Source organism: Clinocottus analis, unplaced genomic scaffold (assembly GCF_023055335.1).
Source record: "Clinocottus analis isolate CAN_PGR_092001 unplaced genomic scaffold, fCliAna1.0.p SCAF_74, whole genome shotgun sequence".
Classification (NCBI taxonomy): domain Eukaryota; kingdom Metazoa; phylum Chordata; class Actinopteri; order Perciformes; family Cottidae; genus Clinocottus; species Clinocottus analis.
Genome location: NW_027176234.1, coordinates 66,227 through 74,635, shown reverse-complemented (window position 1 = coordinate 74,635; position 8,409 = coordinate 66,227). Strand labels below are relative to the sequence as shown.

The following is an 8,409-nucleotide window of genomic DNA, read 5'->3' as shown; positions in this document are numbered from 1 at the left end:
GGACTGAGAGTGTCTCTGTACTGTTGGAGGAGTCAGAGAGTAGGAGGTGTGAGTAGCAGGTGGACCGGACTGAGAGTGTCTCTGTACTGTTGGAGGAGTCAGAGATTATGAGGTGTGAGTAGCAGGTGGACCGGACTGAGAGTGTCTCTGTACTGTTGGAGGAGTCAGAGAGTATGAGGTGTGAGTAGCAGGTGGACCGGACTGAGAGTGTCTCTGTACTGTTGGAGGAGTCAGAGAGTATGAGGTGTGAGTAGCAGGTGGACCGGACTGAGAGTGTCTCTGTACTGTTGGAGGAGTCAGAGAGTAGGAGGTGTGAGTAGCAGGTGGACCGGACTGAGAGTGTCTCTGTACTGTTGGAGGAGTCAGAGATTATGAGGTGTGAGTAGCAGGTGGACCGGACTGAGAGTGTCTCTGTACTGTTGGAGGAGTCAGAGAGTATGAGGTGTGAGTAGCAGGTGGACCGGACTGAGAGTGTCTCTGTACTGTTGGAGGAGTCAGAGAGTATGAGGTGTGAGTAGCAGGTGGACCGGACTGAGAGTGTCTCTGTACTGTTGGAGGACTCAGAGGGAGATGGACTGTTACACCGGTTTTCTTGCAGTCTTTCAAGCTGGCACTTACAGGATTTCATGATGTGGAGTTCAGGAGTGTAACAGGGAGCTGAGTGTGTAAATGAGACAGTTTTGGTTTGAATGGTTTTAGCTGATCAAGACAGGAGGAGAGTGAGTTGTTGTTGTAGTTTACGAGACCGGAGGAATTATCAGACAGCGCAGGCAGATATGGTACAAGAGAGGCAGAAAGAGTTGTGGGGGAGATAGGGCTAGATAGGGCGCTTGGCTTTTGGGATGTCGATGTTCATCTTGATAGCAAGGTGGTCGGAGGTGTTAAGGTTGAGGCTTTAGAGCTGAGGTGTAGTGAGACCGGTGGAGCGGACCAAATCCAGGATGTGACTGATCAATGTGGAAGTTAAAACGGCACGTGAACGGCACGTGAGATGGCACAAAGCTGGATCAGAGAGAAAGGAGGTGTTTGGCTTGGGGGGCGGTAGATGATAACAATAACTAGAGTGGAACCATAGAGTTTGAAGGCAAGATGTTCAAAAGAATGCAGGAGTGGGAATGGCGGTTGTTTTAATGTCCTCCCTGTAGACAGTGGCTACACCACCTCCACGCTCCTCAGCACAGGGTTTATTTATGTAAGTGAATTATGGGGGAGTGGTCTGGTTTAATGAGAAATAGTCTAAGGGTTTATGACATGTTTTAGTGAGGCAGAGGAAATCAAGGTTATTGTCCGTTATAAATTCATTCAGAATGAGGCTTTTATTGTTGAGTGAGCGGGTGTTGATCAAGGCCAGTTTCAGGTTGTGATACGCTCTGAGGACCGTGGAAGGGGACTGAGACTGGACAGATTCATGTGTTAGTTGTGATGACGTAACGAGGAAGTGCGGTTGCGACAGGACCAGAGGGATGGGACGAAGTTTTGAGATGTGAAGTCGAAGATGAACATACGGCCAGAGCCTTGGTGAAGTATTCCATGTTGTTTTATGATGTCCGTGCAGTTCGAGCGCTGGTTGACATTGAAGTGCTGAAGAGCCGACGCGGAATACAGCGGCGACATGGTCAGTAGTGGAGTACTAGCATTAAGCTAGCGCCAGCCTGTGACCGAGAGCTGGCTGTCCGCGAGACAAGAAGCGACGTGCAGCCCAGGAGAATCAGCGGGGTGATTTGCAGCATACCAGCGGGAAGACGCCAGGGGTCCGGTGAAGAGAGAGTGGTAGCCTGGAGGGGCTACCGGCCTGTTAGCCTGGCGATCCTGCCCGGAGAATGGAGGTTAGCCCGGTCTGCTCACCCCGCCGGAACAGAAAGATCCCGGCAGGGTGAACAGGTGGGCTCGTGCCGGCGACGTAACAACCAGGGGATGATTACCAACCATTCCAGTAGTAGGACAGAAGCAGCACTATGGACCAAACCCGGAAGTCCAGGGACTGGCGGGCTAATTACTCTTCCGATTTTGGTTGGAGGTTTGTTAGTGTTTAAGGTATTCAAAGGTTCTACCGTGGTGAGTGTAACTGCAGAGCTAAATAACTAAACAAACCCAAAAACACAAGAGCGAGGGTGCCATCCGTGGCCATGAAATAGGCCGCGGATATTTTTTAAATATGAAGCAGCACACCAACCTCCTTGAGCTGCAGAGTGGGAGGAGCCTGAGACAGAGCTGGAGAGCGACTGTGCAGGGCCTGAGCTCAGAGAGCTCTGGTCTGGTCCTGATTGATTGTTGCTGATGTCCGAGTAATGAGCAGGATCTTCAAAACCAGGACGAAGACAGGAGAGAAAAGGCCGAGAGTCACAACAGGTGAGTTTTATCTTTCTCCTCTGGTTTGCATCCGTACACAATTACTGCCATCGGAGATAATACCAACTCCCTTATAGGACTTAGTGACATCACTTCCTGCACGAACATGTCAGGCTTTAGAACTGAATCAACAACATCGACTCATATACATTGGTTTTCTGCTGAAAAAGTAGTTTGGCTTTATTTTGGATTTGGCCTTCGTACCCGTGTATCCCTCTACCAGCTGATATCGTAGCTTTCCATAGATACTTTCCAGTCAAACTGGAACATTTTATAGAAAAAGCAGTAAAACCGGTTTTAATCATCGTGATCCCTTTGTGGGTCACATGACCCCTGTGTGGGTCACATGAGCCCTGTGGGTGGGTGGGTCACCTGCGAGTGAGTCCAGACTGGAACCGCTGTTCTGATCTGCAGAGGGAGCTGCTGTCACACCTGAACTGATCACTGAAACAAACATCCAGATTGATAAAAAATACAGATAATCACAGCTGATCAGTGATGAAGATGTGCCATGACAGTTTGAATAGCAAAAGGTAAGACGGGAATACGTAAAGTGTGAACGTTACCTTCCTCATCACAAGCTGATATATAAACCTTTGTCATGTGCATTATGTGTATGTAGCCTCATCGACAGTCAGTGGTGAGGACTTGAGCCTGATGTGAAAGTTCGTATTGTTGTGTAGTTTGTGTTCTCAGAGCAGTGGTGCTGCCGCGAACCGCTCCGCCTCACAAAGAGAAACACAGTCAGTCTCTCAGGACTCGCTGCAACTCACAGTCCAGACTGAACTTTAATGCTCAAAGCTGCTGAACCGAGGTCTGACCAATGCAGAGCACTTTAAGACAGGATCACTTCTGGATCTTTACTCTTCTCTCAAAGAGGAGAACTTTCCTCACATCACAAAATGTTCAGTGCACTTCTTCAAGCCAACACTTATTGCTTTTGTATAAAGTGAATCAAAACAAAGTGACAAAGAACAACTATATGATGGTGATGGAGGCGATGCCCGTCCTGGCACGTACATGTTATTGATTATGAGTATCTAGCTAGCTATGACAATCTTGCTAGGTAGCCAGCTAGCAAGATTGTCACCCCTTGGAGGTCCTAAGACATCACACACCACCTTGTAAGTAGACCAATCAAGGTGATAGCTAGATACTCATAATCAATAATATGTATGTGCCAAAAACTCTGAAACGTACTTGACACTTGTGCCACTGATGGGCATTATTATTTCTGACCTGGATAACTCCTAATAATAATGATTAAATTGCACCTAGACACTCACCGATATAATCCCAGTGAGAAACTCCGCCCCCAAATGAACCCAATACACCTGAAAGACAGAGATAGAGAGAGACACACAGGGGACAGGTAAATAAAGAGAGACAAATACACAAACAGAAAAGTTAAACAAAAACAAAGGCAGGTAAATGAAGAGAGATCAGCAGCAAAAAGACTAAACTATATTTACTTAAATTCCGTTCCCACCTGTAGCCCCGCCGCCTGAAGCTACGCCCCCTCCTTTCCCTCCACCTCCTCCATTCAACAGTTTCTGTCCATTACCTGCGAAACACACAAAGGAGAGAAAAATCAACTTCCTAAACCCACTGGAGTTATTGAGTAGCATTTATTGGTAGTTATCTATATTTACCGTTGGACTCTGAGTCCAATCCCTCAGAACCTGCAGACACAAACAACGTTTAAGGGGGTGTAGTGTCATCACATGACAAAGCTGGTGATATCCTGCACACGACCTCAGGTGGCGTTGCCATGGAGGCGGCTGTGGGCCTGATGCGTGTCTGGATGGCTTTTCTCCCATCAACCTCAACCAGTAGTCTTCAATGGTTTCTACTTATAAACCTTCTACCTGTCTCTGAGACCCCATCCCAACTAGGCTGCTTAACTCTCTAAGGTCCGTGGCCCTGCCTCTTGTCTCTTGCCTAAGTAGCCCTGCCTCTTGTCTCTTGCCTAGGTGGCCCTGCCTCTTGTCTCTTGCCTAGGCGGCCCTGCCTCTTGTCTCTTGCCTAGGTGGCCCTGCCTCTTGTCTCTTGCCTAAGTAGCCCTGCCTCATGTCTCTTGCCTAGGCGGCCCTGCCTCTTGTCTCTTGCCTAGGTGGCCCTGCCTCTTGTCTCTTGCCTAGGTGGCCCTGTCTCTTGCCTAAGTAGCCCTGCCTCTTGTCTCTTGCCTAGGCGGCCCTGCCTCTTGTCTCTTGCCTAAGTAGCCCTGCCTCTTGTCTCTTGCCTAGGCGGCCCTGCCTCTTGTCTCTTGCCTAGGCGGCCCTGCCTCTTGTCTCTTGCCTAAGCGGCCCTGCCTCTTGTCTCCTGCCATGGCGGCCCTGCCTCTTGTCTCCTGCCATGGCGGCCCTGCCTCTTGTCTCCTGCCATGGCGGCCCTGCCTCTTGTCTCCTGCCATGGCGGCCCTGCCTCTTGTCTCCTGCCATGGCGGCCCTGCCTCTTGTCTCTTGCCATGGCGGCCCTGCCTCTTGTCTCTTGCCTAGGTGGCCATGCCTCTTGTCTCTTGCCTAGGTGGCCCTGTCTCTTGCCTAAGTAGCCCTGCCTCTTGTCTCTTGCCTAGGTGGCCCTGTCTCTTGTCTCTTGCCTAGGCGGCCCTACGTCTTGTCTCTTGCCTAGGCGGCCCTGCCTCTTGACTCTTGCCTAAGTAGCTCTGCCTCTTGTCTCTTGCCATGCCGGCCCTGCCTCTTGTCTCTTGCCTAAGTAGCCCTGCCTCTTGTCTCTTGCCTAGGCGGCCCTGCCTCTTGTCTCTTGCCTCGGCGGCCCTGCCTCTTGTCTCTTGCCATGGCGGCCCTGCCTCTTGTCTCTTGCCTAAGCGGCCCTGCCTCTTGTCTCCTGCCATGGCGGCCCTGCCTCTTGTCTCCTGCCATGGCGGCCCTGCCTCTTGTCTCCTGCCATGGCGGCCCTGCCTCATGTCTCTTGCCATGGCGCCCCTGCCTCTTGTCTCTTGCCTAAGCGGCCCTGCCTCTTGTCTCCTGCCTAAGCGGCCCTGCCTCTTGTCTCCTGCCTAAGCGGCCCTGCCTCTTGTCTCCTGCCATGGCGGCCCTGCCTCTTGTCTCCTGCCATGGCGGCCCTGCCTCATGTCTCTTGCCATGGCGGCCCTGCCTCTTGTCTCCTGCCATGGCGGCCCTGCCTCTTGTCTCCTGCCATGGCGGCCCTGCCTCTTGTCTCCTGCCATGGCGGCCCTGCCTCTTGTCTCCTGCCATGGCGGCCCTGCCTCTTGTCTCCTGCCATGGCGGCCCTGCCTCTTGTCTCTTGCCATGGCGGCCCTGCCTCTTGTCTCCTGCCATGGCGGTCCTGCCTCTTGTCTCTTGCCATGGCGGCCCTGCCTCTTGTCTCCTGCCATGGCGGCCCTGCCTCTTGTCTCTTGCCATGGCGGCCCTGCCTCTTGTCTCCTGCCATGGCGGCCCTGCCTCTTGTCTCCTGCCTAAGCGGCCCTGCCTCTTGTCTCCTGCCATGGCGGTCCTGCCTCTTGTCTCCTGCCATGGCGGCCCTGCCTCTTGTCTCCTGCCATGGCGGCCCTGCCTCTTGTCTCCTGCCATGGCGGTCCTGCCTCTTGTCTCTTGCCATGGCGGCCCTACCTCTTGTCTCCTGCCATGGCGGCCCTGCCTCTTGTCTCCTGCCATGGCGGCTCTGCCTCTTGTCTCCTGCCATGGCGGCCCTGCCTCTTGTCTCCTGCCATGGCGGTCCTGCCTCTTGTCTCTTGCCATGGCGGCCCTGCCTCTTGTCTCCTGCCATGGCGGCCCTGCCTCTTGTCTCCTGCCATGGCGGCCCTGCCTCTTGTCTCCTGCCATGGCGGCCCTGCCTCTTGTCTCCTGCCATGGCGGCCCTGCCTCTTGTCTCTTGCCATGGCGGCCCTGCCTCTTGTCTCTTGCCTAGGTGGCCATGCCTCTTGTCTCTTGCCTAGGTGGCCCTGTCTCTTGCCTAAGTAGCCCTGCCTCTTGTCTCTTGCCTAGGTGGCCCTGTCTCTTGTCTCTTGCCTAGGCGGCCCTACGTCTTGTCTCTTGCCTAGGCGGCCCTGCCTCTTGACTCTTGCCTAAGTAGCTCTGCCTCTTGTCTCTTGCCATGCCGGCCCTGCCTCTTGTCTCTTGCCTAAGTAGCCCTGCCTCTTGTCTCTTGCCTAGGCGGCCCTGCCTCTTGTCTCTTGCCATGGCGGCCCTGCCTCTTGTCTCTTGCCTAAGCGGCCCTGCCTCTTGTCTCCTGCCATGGCGGCCCTGCCTCTTGTCTCCTGCCATGGCGGCCCTGCCTCTTGTCTCCTGCCATGGCGGCCCTGCCTCATGTCTCTTGCCATGGCGCCCCTGCCTCTTGTCTCTTGCCTAAGCGGCCCTGCCTCTTGTCTCCTGCCTAAGCGGCCCTGCCTCTTGTCTCCTGCCTAAGCGGCCCTGCCTCTTGTCTCCTGCCATGGCGGCCCTGCCTCTTGTCTCCTGCCATGGCGGCCCTGCCTCATGTCTCTTGCCATGGCGGCCCTGCCTCTTGTCTCCTGCCATGGCGGCCCTGCCTCTTGTCTCCTGCCATGGCGGCCCTGCCTCTTGTCTCCTGCCATGGCGGCCCTGCCTCTTGTCTCCTGCCATGGCGGCCCTGCCTCTTGTCTCCTGCCATGGCGGCCCTGCCTCTTGTCTCTTGCCATGGCGGCCCTGCCTCTTGTCTCCTGCCATGGCGGTCCTGCCTCTTGTCTCTTGCCATGGCGGCCCTGCCTCTTGTCTCCTGCCATGGCGGCCCTGCCTCTTGTCTCTTGCCATGGCGGCCCTGCCTCTTGTCTCCTGCCATGGCGGCCCTGCCTCTTGTCTCCTGCCTAAGCGGCCCTGCCTCTTGTCTCCTGCCATGGCGGTCCTGCCTCTTGTCTCCTGCCATGGCGGCCCTGCCTCTTGTCTCCTGCCATGGCGGCCCTGCCTCTTGTCTCCTGCCATGGCGGTCCTGCCTCTTGTCTCTTGCCATGGCGGCCCTACCTCTTGTCTCCTGCCATGGCGGCCCTGCCTCTTGTCTCCTGCCATGGCGGCTCTGCCTCTTGTCTCCTGCCATGGCGGCCCTGCCTCTTGTCTCCTGCCATGGCGGTCCTGCCTCTTGTCTCTTGCCATGGCGGCCCTGCCTCTTGTCTCCTGCCATGGCGGCCCTGCCTCTTGTCTCCTGCCATGGCGGCCCTGCCTCTTGTCTCCTGCCATGGCGGCCCTGCCTCTTGTCTCCTGCCATGGCGGCCCTGCCTCTTGTCTCCTGCCATGGCGGCCCTGCCTTTTGTCTTCTGTGTCTTGTCTTCTGCCTCAGCGTCCATGTCTCTTGCCTTGGTGGCCCTATCTCCTGCCATGGCAGCCTTGCCTTCTGTCTTCTGCCTCTTGTCTTCTGTCTCCTGTCTCTTGTCTTCTGCCTCGGTGGCCCTGCCTCTTGTCTTATTGATTGGTGATTAACTGGTTGTGAAGTGCTGAGCTGCCCGGACTTCCAGCTAAAAACAAATTAATTGAGAAGAAGATTCTCTCACTTTGACATCAGTCAGAGCTTTACTGGTTGCTTTAAATAAAAACAAACTCGTTGGTAGGGTGATAACTTTCTGCTTCATGTTTACCTGCAGAACTTTCTGCTGTTCCACCATGTGTTCCTCCCTCTGCAGAACTTCCTGCTGTTCCACCATGTGTTCCTCCCCCTGCAGAACCTCCTGCTGTTCCACCATGCGTTCCTCCCCCTGCAGAACCTCCTGCTGTTCCACCATGCGTTCCTCCCCCTGCAGAACCTCCTGCTGTTCCACCATGCGTTCCTCCCCCTGCAGAACCTCCTGCTGTTCCACCATGCGTTCCTCCCCCTGCAGAACCTCCTGCTGTTCCACCATGCGTTCCTCCCCCTGCAGAACCTCCTGCTGTTCCACCATGCGTTCCTCCCCCTGCGGACTGACTGCTTGAAGCTGAAACTGAACACAAACTTTTGTCTGAGGAATGAACTAATTACACCACATTTAAATACATACACAGAACTAACATATTAATGGTTGATCATAACACATAAATAAATAAATAGTTTTAATACTTCCAGAAGCCGTGAACATTATTTTTCATCTGAATTATT

General features: G+C 54.2%; 1 long non-coding RNA gene across 1 annotated transcript; it reads right to left on the bottom strand.

Annotated features, from left to right (window-relative positions):
* Window positions 1–3,835: 3,835 nt before the first annotated feature.
* On the bottom strand, window positions 3,836–8,064 carry LOC137779353 (uncharacterized). Its single transcript, XR_011077049.1, has 3 exons — window positions 7,916–8,064; window positions 4,002–4,031; window positions 3,836–3,913 (listed from the first exon to the last, which is right to left on the bottom strand). It is a non-coding gene; the product is annotated as an uncharacterized lncRNA (long non-coding RNA).
* Between the last annotated feature and the right edge of the window lie 345 nt (window positions 8,065–8,409).